The following is a 20,486-nucleotide window of genomic DNA, read 5'->3' on the forward strand; positions in this document are numbered from 1 at the left end:
GCCATGTGTGTAAAGGCAGTGGCAGCTGAGGCCCCTGCACCTGTTGGCCAGCCTCCAGCAGGCAGAGCTTCCTGCTCCTGTGGCTTGTGCCTGGGCGAAGCTCTTGGAGGGTGGATTTCTGCAGGGGGATTTTGGGGAGAATTGCTAGTGAGGGACGGTGGGAAGAGGGTGGGTCAAGGAGGAATAAAGAAACTAAGCTTCCTTCCTGCTGGGTTCCTCTCTGCTCTTCAGAGAGTGGGGTTCCATCCTCCTACCTGCCATGGATCCATAGGGAGTCCCAGGGCCCAGACGTGGCCCATGTAGCCCAAAAATTAGCTGCAAAGAGGAGAGTCCCTGCTGCGGGCCAGCTGTTTGCCCTAAATGCCCCTTGTCTAGGGTCTGATGGTTTCTCTCCCATGGGATGGACAGAGTGGCAGGTCATTTCACTTTGGGGGGCCTTACAGCCCCAGCAGCTTTTGGGGGTGTCTCCTCCCTGCTGGCCCCAGGGTGAGGCTGTCCTCCTTTTCTCCTGGGAAGGCAGGAGCCAACCCTGCCCATGGGAGGCACTTAGTAGGTGGCCGTGGATGCAGGGGCTGAAATCAGGCGGTACCTTCCAAGTGTCGAGCTGTAGTGACAGGTGAGGACCTTCCATGGCCCTTCTTGTCCAAAGTGGTTTCAACCTCTGCCTCTGTTTCCCCACCTCACTGGGGCATCCTTTCCTCCTGTCAGGCGGGGTGAACTGCCCCCAGCCCTGGTGCTGGGCCACAAGGCCACACACAGGTGACAGCAGGGGCTTATTCTTGGCCGGGCTCTTGTTGTTTTCCCTTGCGCCCCCTCTTTCTGCCCCGGGTGGGGGCAGGCAGAGAGCCCCTCCACAAGCCCGTGGGAGGACTGTGTCTCTTGCCATCTTACCCGGACAGCCCTCTCTCATTCCCAGTGCAAACCGGAGTCCCTGGAGCTCAGCGGGGCTGGCAAGACCAGATCCCCCAGTTTGGGCCAGTCTTGCTTTTCCACCGCAGGGATATTTTAGCAGCAAGACAGGAGGTGATCTCAGGCTCCTGCATCGCCTTTTTGGCAGATTCCTGAGCTCACAGTGTGAGGGCAGGTGCCTTCTCCAGGAAGCATCTGGGGTGAATGTAGGTGGCAGCCATGGCGGTCCCCCTCGTGAAGTCGTTTCTTACATGTGGCCAGCAGGAGGGAGGCCGAGGCCAGAGGTGGCTCGGCATTTCTCTCGCAGAATCCTAGGAGTGGTGTGGCTCATTAAGTAGATGGTTAAGGCCAGAAGGAAGGTTCTAGATCCTTCTATCAACACGGGACATAGCAAGGACATAGGTTATCGCTGGGTGTATCTAAGATGGTGACCCAGTGGGGTGTACGGATGTAGACAGGCATGCAGGGGGCATGAGCAGCCTCTTTCCCTCCTGCTTTCCATAGCACTTTTTTGGAGCTGGAATCAGCACTGAGAAGGAAGAGCAAAAAATCACAGATCATGGTGGGCGTCTGCAGCTCTGTCTCCCGTACAGGGCTGTAAGTGCCTCGTGGGCAGGGACCGCCACTGATCCACGCCTCCCGAGACCACCTAGCGAGGCTGTCCGCTCACAGTCCGTTCTCAATCGATGTTTGTTGAATTCTGACAGCTGGCTGGGGGGCAGGGGCCTTTGCGCCTCATTAGCTCTGTGGCCTGGCCGGGCCCACAATGGGTGGCCCTGGTGGGTTTCTGTGCCCTGGTTATTTCTGTCTCTAGAGGCTCCGCTGAGCTGGCGTAGAAGGGTGTGCCGAGTCCCTGGCCCGCTCCTGGCTGGTGCTGGGCACGCTCTCTGCCTGCTGATTAGAGAGCCCAAGGCCTGGGGGCAGAGGGCTGTCAGAGGGACACGGACCCTGCTCATCTGCAGGAAAGCCACTGTGGCTTCTGGGCCCTGGTTCTGCCCTGCGGGTTCAGCTGGGCTGTGATCAGCCCCAGGAGCTTCCTCCCCTCCTTCCCTGGAAGTGAACCTTGGAGCGTGTGCAACTGCTTCCCAGTACCAGAGTCAGCTGCCAAATAGAGCAGACTGCCTCCGAAAGGGGGGTCTCAGATGTCTCTTTGAGCCACCCCTCTTCCCTGGGCTTGGAGTGAGGAGTAGATCGGAGGGAGGAAAAAGTATCAGGAAGGTTCTGAATTGCTCTAGAAGATGCCGGATATTTTCGGAAGATATTCTGAGGCTCCTCCAGACGTGTGACCCCGGGGCCGGCCGCATCCGTCGGAGCGCGATGTACCCCGTCCACAGCGGAGTCCGTTTGTGGTTATTGATGCTAATGGAAAGCAGAAGTGAAATGGATAATTCAAGATGGCAGACGCATCCATATTATTTATATTTAGCCCGTGAATGCGCTGCGTATTTCTCCGCTGGCAGATTGGGCTTCCAATTATATTCTGCAGAATCCAAGAATCTGCTGCCCACGGGCCAAGGGCTGCCACCTTGCTCTTCCTCTAGGAGGGTTTTTGGAATGCACAGGAGCCCCTCGTGACTTGGCGGCCGGCTTTGAGTGAGGCGCCAGGTCCGTCCTCCCCTCTGCGCGGCTGGCACGCCACCTCCCACAGGTGTCCTCACTGCTGACACGCTCCCTGCAGCAGGAGATTGGTTCAAAGCAGTAAAGAGAGAACGGACTATTCATACACACACAGTGGGTTTCAGGCAGCTGCTTTCCACGGACGTGGAAGCCACAGTCCATTGTGGTGGAAGAGAAAGATGGCAGGACCGTCAGTGTGATTTAATCCGAAAGCGTGTGGACCTGGTGCACTGTCTCATCTTCACCTGCTTTTCTCAGTGCGTAAGCCAGTGCGTGGCACAAAGTGGGTGCGCCGTGAGCAGTTGCTGACCGAGCATGTTCTTTGCTGGGGCACTGTGGGGCTCAGTCGGGGGATCGGGTTCCGGGCTGGACCCGGGTCTGCCCCAGGAAGCTGCGTGTCTGTGCGTCAGTTTCTCTTTGGCCCGCCTGACCTTGCACCTTGGTGGCTCCATCATGGTCAGCCTTGGAAGGGGGCTCCTTTTTCTCAATATCGATGGCCCTCTAGGTGGGGTGGGGGTCATTCCTCCTGTTACTCCAAGGGGTGGGATGGGGAGCGTCATCCAGGGGGTGGGATCAGCGGCTCCTGGGGGTGTGTCCTCAGGGCTGTCTTGGTCAGCATTGGTGCCAACCCTGGTCCAGTCTGGTCTCCTCATTGGGGACCCAGTAAATGCAAACCTTCTGGCCCTCTGTGGCACCCACAGGGGAGGGAGGATAAGAGGAACCACGTGTGATAGCTCAGAAGTTCCCGGTGGAGGCTTCTGAGGGTGGCTTCTGGGGCACGCTGAGGCTGGGGAAGCACTGGGTCGGTGCTTCTTTGCATGTTCACGGGGACCCTGGAAGGCCTCACAGCTGTTTCCACCCCCGGCCCCTGGATGTCAGAACCTTAGCCTGGACGTGGCACTCTTTGGCAGCCAAGTTTTAGAAATGGCCTCTGATTTGTAAGGCACCTGATGTTAGATGCCACATTGACTTACAAATTCTACATTTTAAAAGTTGGCCCTGCTCCCACTGCCCCTGAGAAAGAGTACTGCCAGGTCCTGCAGGTCCAGGGACAGGAACGAGAGCCTGAAGGCACTGGGTCTGCGTGGCCGGAGTCCTCCCTGCGCAGGGGCCGGGCCGCACAGTCGGTGTTAGGCCCAGGTGGCCTTGAGTGGACGGCTTCTGGAGTCAGCATGTGGGAGGCAAGGCCTGGACGGGGCTGGCTGGTGGTGGCAGCAAGGCGTTTCCTTCTCTTTCCCTGCTGTGGCCTGGGTGCCTCCAGGGGGTCGGGGCTGTGTCTTCTGCCTCTTGTCTGTCCCCACTGCCCTGCAGGGTGTCATTTCCACAGCTCCCTATGCAGAACCTTCTAGAAGAAAGACCTTGTTTTTGAACTCACGCCCTCAGTCTTGAATGCTTCCAGGGGTTTTAAAGAACATTCCGGCACCATCTCAGCCGTTAGCTCCAAGATCCTTCTACTTCTGGCAGAGAAGGGGGTTCAGGAGACGGCCTCTCCCCTCCCTGGCATGTAGTAGGTGCTTAATCAATGCAGGAAGGACTGTTGCTCTGTCCTGATGAGTCAGAGGCAGGTTCCTTTTCCTCCATTGCGCGCTTCCTCTGTATCCCCTTGAATCTAAACACAACTTCCTCAAAAGAGGGGGGAGGGAGAGTTTGACTGATGGATTCCCAGGTGCCCAAACCCTTTGGTCCGAGTGCCTCCTGCCCCAGCAGGTGCCCATGGGTTAGGGTTTCTGTCCTGGAGCCTGCTGGTGCCATCCTCCCTCAATTTCCTCCCCTGGCCCTGGGAGCAGGGAGAACAGACGCTGGGTCGCCGCAGATGACCGACTGCCTGAGGCCGGGGCCTGAACCGGTGCCCGGGGTGCCCGTCGGGTTCTGGCGCTCCCTGGCTCCTCTTGTCATCTTCAGAATCAAGACACAAAAAAGAAAATGAACGTTTGTAGGAGCCACAGCCGCCTCACAAAGTTATACAAAGTGAGCAGGCCACTCTGGTTCTCAGAAATTAGATTATTTTAGAATTTCATTGAATTAAGAAAGGATTCCTCCCCGGCGTTCCCGGCTCTCTGCCCCTTCCTCTGGTAGCCCCTCTCTCCGCGCCCACCCTCCAGCGGCCGATGAGAGATTTTCTGGCGGTGTCAAGCCTGTGTGACCTGGTTCTGTAATAAGGAGGAGGCTTATTAGAATTAAGGCCTCACAGCGTTAAAAAAGCAATCTTTGCAAGATTGAGGCCACAGGGGAATTGTAAATTCTCAGCAAAGACCTCATTTAAGGATTGGAATAAAAACTGGGGACGCTTGTATAGGCGTGAACACATGACGTGCCCTCCAGAAACAGGAGACTTAGTTTACGAGAAAAGAGCCGGAGGCAGGAGGAAGGATCAGGAGCTGCCAGGGAAGGGCAGGTGGGATGTGGATGTCTGTCTTGGTGGGATGTGGGGTCTCCTGGGGGCATCTGCCTGCCAAGAGTGGGCTGTGGACACACATTTCCTGTCTCAGGGGTTTCCCCTTCACCTGCGCCCCTCCCTGGAGCAGCTGCCACCCACCGCTGTCTCCGAGAGTGGCAACAGCCCAGTGGGGACTGCCTTCCCCGACCCCTACCTCCAAGCACGCATGCTCCTCTCTCTGTGGTTGCTGTCATTAAGCAGTCTGTGGTGTGGGGTCTGCCAGGTCAGGAATGCAGGGGGCCACGGGAGCAGGGGTGGGGGGTGGGGGGTGTGCCAGGCTCCCGCTGGGCAGGGAGAAGGGGCGGGGAGCACGTGGCCATGGGATGCTGCCGTCCTGGAGAACATTTGGGATGCGCCAGGACCACCTGGGTCCCATCCTGCAGTGCCCAGTGTGAAACAGACAACAGCCTTGATTGGGGCCTGCCAGGACCACCTTGGGAGTGGCCATCCTGGGAGAGTCCTAGTGCCCCGAGCCCGCTGTCCTGGGCTCAGCTCGGTGGGAGAGGAGGGACTGTGTTCACAGGTGGGAGTGTGGGGAGGGAGCCACTCCCTGCCCAGCCTTCCCAGGGACAGGCAGTCGACAGGGTGCCCTGGAAGGTCCCCAGGAATCAAGCTCCAGTTGCCCACAGGGTGACCTGTTCAATAGCGCTGTATAAATGCATGTACACCACACACATTACACACATGCATACATGCCCACATGCACACACACCACACATACATGCACACACGCAAGCACACAGGCATGCACACGTGTGTACACACTGCACACCCCACACACCACACACATGTTTACACATGTTCACACACCACGCGCATGACAATACTCCACACACATTACACATACAACCTACATGCACACATGCACACACACGTATGCACACACCACACATTCCACACATATCACACACTGCACGCACCACACACACGCACATGTTCACACACCACATAATACATATGCATGCATGGATGCACACATGACAATACTCCACCCCCACACACATTGCACGTATCACATACATGCACACATATACACATGCATACCCCTCGCACACCCTCCACACGTGTACACGCAGCTTTTATTCCATCCTTGTCGGGCTCCCGGATAACCTCACACCAGCTTCCTGGCCTTGCTCTCAAACCAGCAATCTGTGCCCCAGGCTCTGTTTTCAGGGGCTCCAAGCAAAGGCAGTGACCCGACAGAGAACGCACTACTGTTTGGTGCTGAATTCCAGAGGGGACAGGAGGCCGAAGAGGAAGAAGAAGGCAGGGATGGGGCTGGGGCTGGGCAGGGGCTGCCACCTTCTGCTGGACCTTTGTCACTGTTGCCTCGTTTTGTCACTGTGGACTGTGCCTGGAACACAGTAGGTGCCCAATAAATGTGTACCAAGGAGTCTGGTGTCCATCAGTGTTAGGGTGGGCAGAGCCTGGCCGGGGGTTCTCCTTTTTTGGTGCCAGCACTGGCCATGGTGTGTCTCCTGTCCCCAGGAATTCTAAAGCGGCAGCGTGGCTGTGACAACACCCTGAGTTTTGAGACAAAGGAAGCCCCCAAGGCAGGTGGGCTCATTGCAGCAGTGACTTCTAAAACCTTGGTCCAGGTAATACCTGTGCCATGGGGAACACATGGCAATGGGTGCCGACCCCGGGGACCGCGTGACCGCCGGGTTCAGGGGGCCTCTCTGGGATCTCCCCTCTTGTGGGAACCTTTATCCTCCATCCTGGCTCTCCTTCTAGGCTCGTTTCTGGAATAGTAAGCAGGCTTGCGAGGAAGGGACAGTGAGCGTTCCCTGCTCCCAGGGGCCCCAGCAGACACAGGAATGACTTGTCCCTCCGAGGGCTGGGAAACTGCTCGCAGGCCTCTTTGCACTCCTGAGAGGTTGGATATTTGGTGAATTCTGACAAGTTGGCTACAGTCTTGAAGCCCCTTCTTGGGGTTCTTTGAAGATTTCTTTGAGATTTGGGGTGGGGTCCATGCTGGCTGTGCTTCCCATTGTCCCCCCAGGCCCTGTGGAGATGAGAACTCTTCCCCCAGGGCTGAGCTGATGTCCCTGAGTCCTTTCCATTCCTGTGAGAAAGGGGCCATCTGAACACCAGCGGGTAGACACAGGGCGTCCAGGGAGAGGGCAGGGGAAGAGGCCCAGCCCCCCGCTCCACTTTCGGTGCCAGGCGCCAGAATGAACTTCACTGGTCTCCAGGACTTTCCAAAGCCTCCTTTCCTGGAGGAGCTCCAGCTGGGATGTCCTGGGAGGCAGACTTCCCGAGACCTCATCCCAGCCCGGGAGACTCACAGGGAAGGCAATTTACATTTCGGGTCATAAAAAAAGAAGCAACCCAAGGGGGCTGGGAGGGAAATAACAGTCCCAAACTCGGCAACAAATAGGTTGCAATTTTTGGAAGCTTATTTGTGTGAAGAGTGAGTTTCCAACTCTGCAGGAATATCCATGTGCCTCTGAAACAAAAGGGCAATTGTGTGAGATCGTCTCGGCTTTTGTGGGCTTCCTGGGAAGGATTCTGGAGTCTTTGCCTCCATCTAGCCCCCACCCTTTTAAAACGGCGATAATGTTCAAGTTTCCAAATAATAGCTTGTCTCTGACCACACGCTGTCTTGGCGCTTGTCTGTCCCCTGCCAGGGCCTCGTCCCCTGGGGTTCTCGCTGCGGGCACAGGAAGGATCGGACTGCGAAGGAGCAGGTGGCCTGGGAGGGGGATCTGACCTGAATGGGGAGGGGGAGGCGGTGTTGGGGCAAAGCTAAGGCGCATTGGGCACCTCCAAATGGGGCATTTCTTTCCCGGTCTCTCGCGGCCCCTGCAGTGCCCTCCAGGGAATGCCTGGGGGATGGAGGGCACCTTCCCTGCTGCCCTCTTCCTCCTCTTTCCTTTTCTTCTTCCTTTTTAATCTGAGGGCTTCATTTTCCAGAAGCTGTCATTTTATATAAACCTCGTGCTGAGGCATATCCCTTCTCGCTGCCAAATCTCCACATCAAACGCTGGTGTCCACCCTTGAACTGACAGTCCTCCCCAGCGTGCCCGGGCCTGGCTGAGAGCTGGAAGGACAGACCCCCCGTGGTGGGACGATGCAGGCCAAACTCACGTGGGGGTGTCGGGGTGCGTGGGGGGTGTCGGGGTGCGTGTGGGGTGTTGGGGTGTGGGGGTGTCGGGGTGCGTGGGGGGTGTTGGGGTACGTGCGGCCCCTCTTCACTGCTGTTCTCCAGAGCCCCTTCCAGGGGGTCCCAGCTCCTCAACATGCGTTTCTGGTGTGGTCCCCACCCCTCCCTGGGACGCTCCAGGAGCCTGGGCAGGCAGCAGGGAGGTGACTGGGAGGGAAGAGGCTACCCGTTCCGGCTGAATCATGTCCTCCCAAAAAGCCGTGCTGACGTCCTAACCCCCGGGACCTCAGAATGTGACCTTATCTAGAGACAGGGTCTTTTCAGAGGGGACAAGTTAGAACGAGGGCATGGGGGACCCTAATCCAAGAGAACCGATGTCCTCATCTGAAGGGTAAATAGGACACAGAGGCAAAACGGAAGGGTGATGTGGAGAGACGGAGGAAGACGCCACGTGGCTCGGGCGAGTCGGCCGCAGGCTCCCCGTACTCAGGGGAGCACCCGAAGCCAGGAGAGGCCTGGGGCGGATTCTCACTCAGAGCCCCCAGAAGGAGCCCACCTGCAGCAGTCCACACCCCAACTCGGGCGGCAGCCTCCCGCAGCGCGAGGGGGTCCGTGCTGTTGTTCGTGGCTGCCAGTGTGTGTGGTCCTGTGTAATGGCAGCCCCAGCACCAATGCCCCCTCCGAGGCAGTTCCTTAAGTTCGCCACCCTTGAGCATTGCTGTTCCCTGAAAGACCTGTCCAAGCTCAGGACGGGGTCTCACTGTACCGCCCAGGTCCAAGCTCAGGATCTTGGACCCTTTCGGGGGAGGGCCGTGCTTCAGGGTGGGGACACCTGCAGGCTGCTGTTCATTCTTAGGGAAGCAGCAGTGAAGTGGGTGTGGGTGGGCCATCGTTCCACAGATCAAAGAGAAATAGGCGTGTGTGGGTCCTTCCTGACCTGGGGGAGGGTGGTCAGTACTTGGTCAACTCTGATTATTTTCCTGGCTGCAGCAAGGTCTGTGTTCAGCTCCTGCAGTGGCAGAAGGAGGATCTGAAGCCAAGCCTGCCCTCAGGATGTTTTTGATCTTAGTGGCAGGATGAGGCCCTGAATGTGTCCTTACACCGAGAGTCCCTCAGGGAGAGTAAGATCCGTTGCCAAGTGCATTAGAAAACACGGGAGAAAGTGCCCAGTCTCAGGCCTGGCTCACGTAAGGCTCAAAACCATCTGTTTATGAACATTATCGTGAGCTCCAGAGCTGGGGCTGCACGGTCCACCTCCAGTCACGGCACCCCGCCTGGAAACTCCTATGCATGCCTCAAGACCCAACTCAGGCCGAGTAAGGTGGCTCACGACTGCAATCCCAGAACTTCGGGAGGCTGAGGTGGGTGGGTGGGTTGAGCTCAAGAGTTCAAGACGAGCCTGGGCAATATAGTGAGACCCCTTCTTTACAAAAACATTTTTGAAAAGAGCCAGGCATGGTGGCATGCCCCTGTTGTCCCAGCTACTCAGGAGGCTGAGGTGGGAGGATTGCTTGAGCCTAGGAGTTCAAGGTTGCAGTGAGCTATGATTGTGTCACTGCACTCCAGCCTGGGCGAGAGCCCATCTCTAAAAAGAAAAATGTTCCGTCCTCCCGTGAAGCAGCTCTGCCCACTTCCCCCTGGGGCTCCTTCGTCTCTACTCTCCCAGCCTTTCCCCTGCCTCCAAGGGGGACCCTGGCTACATACCCTCCCCCTTCCTAGGTGCCACCTGGTCTGAGGCTTGTGGTCTGAAGCTTTCTGGCCAGCCTGCTGCTCCGTGTGGGGGCCTTGGCTGGCTGAGTGGCTTGTGCAGTGTGGGGCTGAGGTCCTGGCTGGGTGGCTCCCCTGGGTTTGTAGATGATGCTGGGGTTTCCTGGTTACTCTCACCGCCCCCCTTTCTCCTGAACATGGCTGGCCTGGCCATCGCAACAGATCAGTTAGGATGAAAACGGCAGGGGCTGGTCCCCAGCCTTGCTGGTATCGCCTGCAAAGGACAGTGGACTGCAAGATGGAGGTCTTGGGATCCGGCTGCCGTGGACATGCCGTGTAAGGTCGCGCCACCTTGGCTCCGTGGAGGCTCTCCCGTGCAGTGTGGCACCACGGCTGCCCCTTACATTGCACAGGAAGGATGCCAGCGCTACAAGTGACCGAGTGTGGAAAGGGGCTCTCGTGACCAGCTGCGCTCCCTTCTTCTCGCTCCACCTTTCTGTTCTCGGGGTTGCGGGGGGTCTTGGAGAGTGGAGGCACCACAGGGTGGGTGGTCTGGGCCTCCATCGTCCACCTTTCTGCCTTGCCCCCACCAGTTATTCTGGAGACAGAATTCTTGGGACCAGCCAGTTGTTGGGTCAATTCCCAGTGGTCCTGCTTGGACTCGTTTCTGTATCTGTAGCAGCAAAGCCATTTTTAATTTTACCTCCAGTGTGGAATTTTCCCAGTTATTGTAAATAAGTTTCATTTGTTTGTGCCTGGAATTCAGATAAGTATTACCAGCCTCACACAGATGCAAATTCAGAGTCATAAAGGAGCATCGACGGCCATTGCAATCACGTCACCATCTCTCAGGCAATGAAACGCCCCGGCTGCCGTCAGAGGAGAATGGAGCATTTGAAAAGCTGCAGGAGAACACACTCTCCGACAAATAAGACGGGCTCTCCAGAGAAACCCAGGAGAGGATGCTTCTGAGAACTCTGCAGGGACCTTCAAAACAGCTTCTGATATTTCTGATTGAAAACGTATGAAAAGAGAAAATAAAACTGAAGATCTCACCCAGTAACTCAATTACAAGCCGGACCAGAATGGATTCAGCCACACGGCTCTGTTGGGTTCTAGCTAACCCTGGGAAGCAGGATGAAGCTGAGGCGCGTCCTCATGCCCCTGGGGGAAGGCGTACCAGTCAGTGACTGCCGCATCACGAACACGCCCCAGAACACGGTAGCTTGAAGCCGGCGTTGTCATTCTTGCCTGTGAGTCTAGGGATCATCTGGGCCCTTCTGTGGGGCTGGGCCACGGTTGGCTGGTCCCAGCTGGGCTTGCTGGGGCCTCTGTGGTCAGCTGGCAGGCGGGCCGGAGGCTGCTGGACTTGACTGAGCCTGCTTCTCCTGGCTCTTCCTTCTCCAGCAGGCTCACTCAGGCTTGCTCACACGTCCGTGCCTGGGTCCCCAGACAGAACCAGAAGTGAGCACTGCCTGCTGAGGCCCCACCTGGAACTGCTGAACCCTCGTGTCTAAGACATCGTTTGGTCTGGAGGCCAGCCCTGATTCAAAGGGCAAGGAAGTAGACCCTGCCTGGCCACACTGCAAAGGGACTGTTTCCATGGACAGCTGGGGCATCTCTGCTCTCAGTCCACACCAGGTGCAAGCATCCATGCTGGGAATCACCCCGGTCCGAGGGCCCCGGCCTGGGAGATGGGAAGGCTGGTTGGTGGGTGCTGGAGCTCAGCCGGGGGTCAGCGCTGCCAGGACACAGGAAGACTTAGTCAAAGAACGCCTGTGTCCAGCCCCTCTCCAGCTCAGTCCCCGCTCACTGCTCGGCCTCACCCAGCCCGTCCTCCCGTCCTGCTATTTCACCTTCTCTTGTCTCTCGGCCCATCAGGCTCATCTGTCCACGCCGAGTTCAGACCCTCTTGCTTCCTGGGCTCATCCTCTGATGGTACTTTGCTGCTGGGAGTTCCTCGAGGCTTCATCCTCCTTTTTTTTTTTTTTTTTTCTGAGATGGAGTCTCACTCTGTTGCCAGACTGGAGTGCAGTGGCGTGAGCTCAGCTCACTGCAACCTCCGCCTCCTGGGTTCAAGGGATTCTCCTGCCTCAGCCTCCTGAGTAGCTGGGACTACAGGTGTCTGCCAACACGCCCGGCTAATTTTTGTATTTTAGTAGAGACGGGGTTTCACCATGTTGACCAGGATGGTCTCGATCTCTTGACCTCGTGATCCATCCGCCTCGGCCTCCCAAAGTGCTGGGATTACAGGCGTGAGCCACCACCCGGCCTTTTAAAAATTTTTAGTTGTGTTCAGTCACGTTTATAATAAAAAAATATAAATCCTTTAAAGTATGAGAAAAAAAATTTTTTAGTTGTTTAATTTTTTTATTCCAATGGGTTTCTGGGGAGTAGGTGGTGTTGGTTCTATGAATAAACTATTCAGTGGTGATTTCTGAGATTTTGGTGCTCCCATCACCCGAGCAGTGGACACTGTACCCAAGGTGTGTTCTTTTATCCCTCACTGCCCCCGCACTTTCCCCCGAGTCCCCAGAGTCCGATGTATCATTCTTGTGTCTTTGCATCCTCCTAGCTGAGCTCCCACCTATGGGTGAGAACATACGACGTCTGGTTTTCTGTTTCTGAGTTCGCTTAGAACAATAGTCTCCAGCTCCATCCACGTTGCTGTGAGTGCCATCATTTTCTTCCTTTTTATGGCTGAGTAGTATTCCATGGTGTGTGTGTGTGCGCGCGTGCGTGTGTGTGCACGTGCGTGCATGTGCGTGTGTGTGCACGTGCGTGCATGTGCGTGTGTGTGCACGTGCGTGCATGTGTGTGCGTGTGTGTGTGTAGATCACATTTTCTCTACCCACGCATTGATTTGATGGGCATTTGGGCTGGTTTCATGTTTTTGTAATGGCGAATTGTGCTGATATAAGCAGCACGTGCAGGTATCTCTTTTGTATCGTGACTTCTTTTCCTCTGGGTAGACACCTGGTAGGATTGTTTGGGTTAAAGGGCGGATCTACTCTTCGTTCTTTAAGGAAGCTCCACGCTGTCTCCCAGTGCTGCGCTAGCTGACATTCCCACCCGCAGGGTAGAAGTGTTCCCCGATCACCGCATCCACGCCAGCATCTCTTATTTCGGATGTGTTGGTTATGGCTGTTCTTGGGGAGTAAGGTGCCATCGCATTGTGGTTTTGAGTCGCATCTCCCTGATCGTTAGTGATTCTGAGCTTTTTTCCGTATGCTTGTTGGCCGTTTGTATATCTTCTTTTGCGAACGGTCTGTTCCTGTCCTTAGCCCCAGGCCTTTTGTGGTCCATGCCCCTGCCTCCTCCTCTCCCAGCGTTCTCCATTTTGGAGGACAGCACCGCCCCACCCCGCTTTTGTACAAGGCAGAGGCTGGGCACCTCCCTCTGTCCTCTCCATCCCCTGCCACCTCTGCTTTCAAGTCACCCTCACACCTTGCCCATCTGACCTCCTAAAGCCCTCGTTCTGTTCATTTCCCTCCTTCCCACAGCCACCACCTTCTCCAGCCTGGACTATATGGCCCTGGCCTCTTGCCTGGGTTGACAGAGCATCTTTTAAAAATGCAAACATGATCACAGTGCTTCACAAAATGCTACCAGAGCCACCTTCCTCCTGGCCGGTCCGTTCCTCCAGAGGTCACGCTCTGGGGGCCTCAGGGCCTTTGCACAGGCAGCTCCTGCTTGGAGTGCCTCCTCTCCCTCTCCCCTTGGCCTTGTCATTGATCCCAACCTGGTCTTCAGAGCTCAGCTCAAATGTCACTCCCTTAAGGAAGACTTCTTTTACTGTCCCCACGTAGGGGTCCCAGTTAGCTCCTCTTGTACCCTGCGTGTCCCCTGAAGCTCTGAGCCCAGCTGAGCGCAGTCGCTGTGGGGCACTGTGTGACATCTGTCTGTCTTCTGTAAGGTCAGGGGCCCTTCGACCTTAGTCACCACGGGGTCCCAGGACCTGCCATGGCACTCACTCTCTAAAGACTAAACAGTGGCCGAGATCGTCAGTGAATGGATGTGTCGGAGACTTTCACACACATCAGCTCACTGCATCCTTAAAGCATCCCAGCGAAAGAGGAGCCTACTTTACCACGAGGAAGCCGAGGCTTGGGGAGGCCAGGGTCACATGTCACGCAAGAGCCATTGGGTCCACACTGTGCAGTCCCCAGCACTCCCCCACCCCCCACAGCGCCCAGTGCTGATGTGGCATGGCTTCCGTTCCTTGTTTTCCACGTGTCTGGGTCTTTCAAGCTTGATGTGGACCCTCAGAAATGGGCTTGCCTGTCCCCTGCAGTGCCCATGACAGCCTATGATTTGGCACATCTGTGGGAAGCCCTGCTGGAGGTGGGCATTAGAGGGCCATTGCAGGAACCAGAGGTCCATGGCTCTGGGAAGCTGCGACAGGCCTGAAGAGCGACTCACCCCTCAGGAACGAGCATCTCTCTGAGCACATCCCATGGGCTGTCACACAGGGCAGGGGGCTGCTAGCCACTCAGGTCCTTCCAGGAATTGCATCTTTTTTTTTTTTTTTTTTTTGAGACAGGGTGTTGCTCTGACTCCCAGGCTGGAGTGCAGTGGCGTGATCACGGCTCACTGTAGCCTCAGTATCCTGGGCTTAAGTACCCTCCCAAATAGCTGGTACTACAGGCATGCACCACTATGCCCAGCTAATTTTCTATTTTTTGTAGAGATAAGGTCTTGCTCTGTTGCCAGGCTGGTCTCAAACGCATAGGCTCAAGCCATCCTCTTGCCTCGGCCTCCCAAAGTGCTAGGATTACAGGTATGAGCCGCTGCACATGGTTGGAATTGCATCTTGATCAGAGATTTATTGAGAAGAGAAAGATCTTGTCTTCCTCTTCCCCAAGTCAACAGGGATGGACAAAGAGGGGCTGTGGGGAGGTGGAAGAGGAGCAGACACAGAGTGGAAATGAGGCTGAATGCCCACGTTTCCAGGGCCAGACACACACACACACACACACACACACACACAGGCACAGGCACACACAGGCTTGTGGGGGGCTTTAGCAGAAGGGCAACCTAGCCTCTGGGCTAGCACAGTTCCCTATGGTGGCCAAGTGGCTCTGGCTCCATGGCAGATGCTCCATGGCAGTGTCTATGGAAACCATGCCAAGTCCCTCTGGGTCCAGCTTCCAAACTCCTTGGAACGGCAAGAGATGGTCCCCTGCCAGGTCCGGAGCAGGTGGCACCTGCCTTCCTCCAGCCCCTGGCTGTGTGGGCACAAGAACAGCTCTCCTCTCTTCCTGCAACAGGAAACCAAGTGGAAACTTCCCGCATAGCAAATGGTGGGCAGAGCATCCTCAGCCCCGGGGCAGGGCAGGCCGGGGCGCATCTACAAGGCACGTCCCTCTCTGTGGGGCTGTCTCTTGCCATGGTGCACGCGTGCATGGAAACAGAAGAGGTGAGTGATGTAGCGACTCTAACGGTCTCTCTTGCTTCGTTCCATCTTCTTTCCTGCCTGATGCTCTGGTGTCCAGAGCATCCAGACTGCAATCTGGCCGAGCTAAGGGCAACCCCTGGAGGCGTGGTCAGATCCACGCTGAGCCCGAGTGGAAGTCTTCCTTCTGGTTTCTGCAAACCCAGAGGCATCGGTGACATCCTGAGTGCGCGAGTGCTCTATTATCTGTGTTGGCTGAGGTTAGTGTCACTGAGACGGGCTCACTTTGGTCACAAGTATTTGGTGTCTCTGCTGTGCCCAGCTGTGGGGCTGTCATGGAACTCCGTGCCTTTCTTTGGTCAATGACCAAAGTCATAGATATGAGGCTGGAAGTCCTGTCTGCCACGGGTTAGGATGGAGTGTGTCCATCCCTCTTTCCTTCTGTCACGACCACCAGGTATGGTCCAGAGAGAGGTTGCTTCATCAGCCGGGCCCGTTGTGTGAGGAGCAAGTTGGACCCATGATAGGAACGTAGCATGGGCAAGACAATCTTTGGCTGTAAAAGGCGACGCGATTTGGCAGCTGCCTGTTACTGCAGTGGGACCTCCTCGCTCCTGACTGGCCGGGGTGCCTGGCTGGAGTCCCTCAGCCTTTGGCAGTGGTTTGATTCGAGGAGCACCGCTCAGTAGTCATCTGTGCCCAGAGTGATGGAAGCAGTAAGAATGGGATTGGGTTTTGTCTTGGTCGAATGGGGTTGCCTGCCTGGCTAGGGGGCTGTGCTTTAAACCTACGAAAACGACACACTGTTGTTGGGGGTGGGATGAGGGAGCTGTTGGCTGATAGATCAAGTCTGGATGATCAAAGAAGGGAGCGGGGGGAGGAGGAGGAGGTGACAGTGATGGTGGGGCTGGGGCAGGGGCTGGGTGAACTGCAGGTGAGACGAACCCTAAAGCAAAGCCGCGGGGGGTGGACGGAGCACAGGAGCCCAAGGGGCACGCGGGAGACGGGGCTGGGATGGCAAGTTCTCAGAGATGCGATTGGGAGTGTACCAGGCGCAGCTACCCTGGGGGCACCATGGGTCCTGTGGCACCAGTTCCCATTTTAGAGACAACTCAGGGTGAATGGCAGCCGGTGACTCCCCAACCATCTCGCCAGTGACTCCCCGCCATGGTGCCAAGTCTCAGTGGACGCCTGGGCCAAGAACTCGTGCTCCTGACTGACCATGTTCTGCTCCGTCTCCTGGTGGCTCTCGGCCCGTCCTCTCCAGCTCCTGCCGGCCCCGGAGCTCGCCTCCCTCTCTCCTTCCTCACTTCCACATGCCGACGCGCTCCTCTGCACAGCCTCCCTCAGCACCGCCGACCCCCCTGCCCGGCCCCGAGCGGGTCCCAGGCCACGCTTTGTGCAGATGGGTCTGCAAGACAGAACCTTCTTGAGTATCCAAAGAAAATGACCCGTGAATATCAAGGCCAAAATGGGGGTGCAGTTCTTGGTTTTGGGGAGCAAACCGGCTGATGTGCCGTTGCCTCCCCTGTGGGCTTTTCTGGTAGGAGCCACGGGCCAGCAGCCGGCAGCAGAGCCAGCTCCGTGTCTACCGCAGCGGGCATGTCAGGCCGGGCCGCCTCGGGCTGGGGACACGGAGCCCGGTCAGGTCTGTGCCTCCCCACAGGGCAGGACCAGATGAGGTTCCCCCAAAGGGCACGGAGAACAGTTAGGCAAGGGCAGGAGTGGGAAGCAGAGCTGGGCAGGAAGAGAACGGCATGAAGGCCTGTCCTGTTCAGAAGGGAAAGGGAAACGCGATGGAGACGCGTGGGAGGCGGACCAGGCACGATGCTCAGGACGCTGAGGGGGCGGGAGGCTGAGCCTGAGGCGCGGCCACCCCGAGTCAAGGCCGCTGCATCTTAGAGAATGTAACTAACCAGGGAATTTGCAGCTGGTGTAACCACAGCTGTGCCGCTGGGGTCCGGCGGTGACGGGGTGAGCCCTGAGCTCAGCCCTGGGCAGAGACCCTGTGCCGGGAGAATGGTGGAATTCCGGAATGATCTGCTGTGCTCTAATCCCAACACCAGGCAAATCCTACACCAGCTACCCACACCTCTGGCTTTCTGGAAGAAGCTGCACTTTGTTTTAAATTTTTCTTATTTTATTATTATGTTTTCAGAGCCAAGTCAGGGAGTTCCTCTCCTACAGACAGATGTGGTAAATTCATGCAGCATCCAGACCAAGAGTCTCTGCTGAGGATGTGGAAAAGGTGCATGGACGTGCAGGGGCCTGGCCCAGAGGGGTCTGAGGATGGCTGGCACGTCCGGGCCTTCGCCTCATCTACCTGCCTCCAGGGGAGGGCACGAGCCCACGAGGGACTGAGTGGGGACTGTGTGCATGTACCCACAGCCACCTCCCCAAGGAACTGCACCTGAGTGGCCACACGGAAGAGGACGCGCAGGCAGCCTGCCCCAAGAGGTGCCAGGCAGTGGGCAGCCTGCCCCAAGAGGTGCCAGGCAGTGGGCGCCCTGCCTTGGTTTGGTTTTGCCCTGTATCTGATGGGCTGCCTGTTTTGCGTTCCTGATTGACCACGCACTGTTTGGAGATAGGTATTGGAGGGATTGAGTGCCTTCATGCTCCCCAGGGCTGGTTTTGTAGCAAAGCTCCTGACTTCCCCAGCTTTGTGGTTGCTCCGGCATTGCCAAAACCTCCTACGGGTGAGGGAAGCTCCAGGTGGACCTTTCTATTGGACAAGTTTGGGCCACCCCCCTTCCCTCCACCGCCACCCTGGGCGGGGCTCAGCTCTGCCTCCTGCCCATCCGGAATGCCAGCAGTGCTCAGGCTGAGGAAGTGAGGACACTCTGGGGCCAGGTGGAGGGACAGCAGGGTTCCGAGCTGAGCGGATGCTTATTTTTAGGAGCTTGTGGGCACTGCTGCCCACGCCGGGTCTGCACAGGCCCCTGAGCTCCATCTTCTGTGGCAGTGGTTCAGAGCCACCCTCGCACCAGGGGGACCTAGCCTGGCATTGCAGAGCTTTTCACAAAGGGTGCTCAATGCTGCTCTGGTCCAGAGGGCGCTGTGCCCAAGGCCTCCTGACACTGGCCTCCCCGGCCCCTCCACCTCCCTCCCTCCCTCCCCTTCTCCTTGGGGTTTTCCAGGGAGGAGGTGGGTTGACCACCTGCTTCGGGAGCTGGAGCCAATTCTGAAACAAGTCAGCAAGGATAAGCCACAGGCGTGTGTGTGCTGGAAGTGGGATCTTCGTTGGCAAAGCATGCGCCCGTCACCTTTGACTGTACTTGCAGAAGCTTCTGTCGCTCATGCAAGGGAACCTGGCACTGGAAACACAGGCGCTTTTCTTGTCCCCATGTATGCCATTAAAATGGCCTTTGAGTTTATTTCTTCAAGTTTGATGATAAATCAAGCTCAGAGACAAATTTGGACATCGCTGCTTTCTCCTCTGGTGCATTTCCCCTGCCTAAGTGAGTCTGACCGCGTGTGTGAAGAATTGCTGACTTTCTTCCATCTTCAGGGAATTGCTTCCCCGTGGAGAGTGCCATTTGCCCTGTGTGTGGTGCCCGACTCCCTCAGTGATCCTGCACCCCACCAGGTTCTCCAATGTGTTATTTACCTGCTATTTTTTCAGTTCTAGCCAGGATTGTCAGGAAATCTGCCTTTAGAAAAGTTTAGATCTTGGCCATTGGAAGACAGACATGTCCTGCACTTTCTCTCCATCTTCATCAAAGCCAAGATCACTTCTGGGGTTTGAGTGAGAGGCTGGGATGGGGGTCTGGAGAGTGAAGAGTCTGGAGTGAGACCATGCTGTGTGCTGCCTGTGTGCAGGTTCTATGGACTTGAGTAATCCCCCGGCATGTTAGCCAGGCCTTTGGGGTCTGGGTTTTGGGGCTTTCAGGAACTCCATTTTAAGATAGGAAGGTGGACAGCAGGAAACATCAAGCCATAGCCAGGTGGGAGGGGACTACAAGTGTCTGGGGCCAGAGCTGTGGGCCTCTGTATTAGTCAGGGTTCTCTGGATAAACAGAACCAGTAGGCTATCTCTACCCATCTTTATCTCCATCTTCTCTATGATCTCCATCATCTCTGTCTGCTCCATGGTCTCCATCTTCTCCATCATCTCCATCTCCATCATCTCCATCTTCTCCATCTTCTCCGTCATCTCCATCTCCATCATCTCCATCTTCATCATCTGTCTTCATCATCTCCATCTTCATCATATCCATCTTATCTCCACCTTCTCCATCATCTCCATCTTCATCATCTCCAACCTCTCCATCATCTCCATCACATCCATCATCTCTACCTTCTCCATCATGCTCATCTTCTCCATGATCTCCACCTTCTCCATCATGTCCATCATCTCCATGATTTCCAACTTCTTCATCATCTCCATCTTCTCCATCATCTCCATCTTCTTCATCTCCAACTTCTCCATCATCTCCATCACATCCATCATCTCTACCTTCTCCATCATGCTCATCTTCTCCATGATCTCCACCTTCTCCATCATGTCCATCATCTCCATGATTTCCATCTTCTCCATCATCTCCATCATGTCCATCATCTCCATGATTTCCACCTTCTCCATGATCTCCAACTTCCCCATCATCTCTGTGATCTCCATCTTCATTTTCTTCGTCATCTCCATCTCCATCCTCATATCTCCAACTATCAAGAGATTTATTTTAAGGAATCTGTTCACATGATTACAGGGGTTGGCAAGGCAAAATTTCTAGGACAGGCATGATTTGTGCTGCAGTCGTCAGGCAAGAATTTCTTCTCTGGGAAGCCTCAGTTTTTGCTCTTCAGACCTTCAACTGATTGATTGAGACCCACCCATCCACCTTCTGGAGGCTTATCGCCTTTACTGAAGTCAGCTGATTGTAGATGTTCACCACAATGGCTGAATATCATCTCAGCAACACCCAATCCATGTTGGACTGAATCCCTGGAGACTGTAGCCTGGCCATGTGGGACACAACACTGACCATCGTCCCTCCAAGCTCCCAACAGGACTGGCGACTTTTGCTTGGAAGTTTGGTTTTGATCAGTGGTTTCAGCCTAACTGAGGGGGTGGGCTTGCTCATATCACAGGAATACCTTGAAATACCTTGCAGCCCTCTGGGGAGGCGCTAGACTAAAAATAGCGTGTGATGGACCTAGGGCCAGGTTTGCTCTGGCAGGCTGCCCTGGGCAGGGACTTAGCTCCTTCCCAGAAGTCGGAAGTGCCTTGACCCCATGCTTAGTGCTAAGACAGAGGTGCCCTAGTTCTCCGGTTTGTAGCCTCATTTAGAATTGGTTTTTCAGAGGGTGAGTGACAA

General features: G+C 56.0%; 1 protein-coding gene across 9 annotated transcripts in view; it reads left to right on the forward strand.

Annotated features, from left to right (window-relative positions):
• RBFOX3 (RNA binding fox-1 homolog 3) overlaps positions 1-20,486 on the forward strand; it is a 527,173-nt gene that overhangs the window by 12,966 nt on the left and 493,721 nt on the right. For 2 of the 9 annotated variants that reach the window (XM_012453561.2, XM_012453564.2), the window contains exon 1: positions 2,071-2,783. The exons of 3 other annotated variants lie outside the window; for them this stretch is intronic. The gene's annotated coding sequence lies outside the window, so the exon portion shown is untranslated. 4 more of the 9 variants (XM_064369727.1, XM_064369728.1, XM_012453563.2 and 1 more) reach the window with 4 other exon arrangements.

The sequence above is a fragment of the Aotus nancymaae genome, unplaced genomic scaffold, assembly GCF_030222135.1.
Source record: "Aotus nancymaae isolate 86718 unplaced genomic scaffold, 86718_ANA_hifiasm-v0.15.2.pri h1tg000089l, whole genome shotgun sequence".
NCBI lineage: Eukaryota > Metazoa > Chordata > Mammalia > Primates > Aotidae > Aotus > Aotus nancymaae.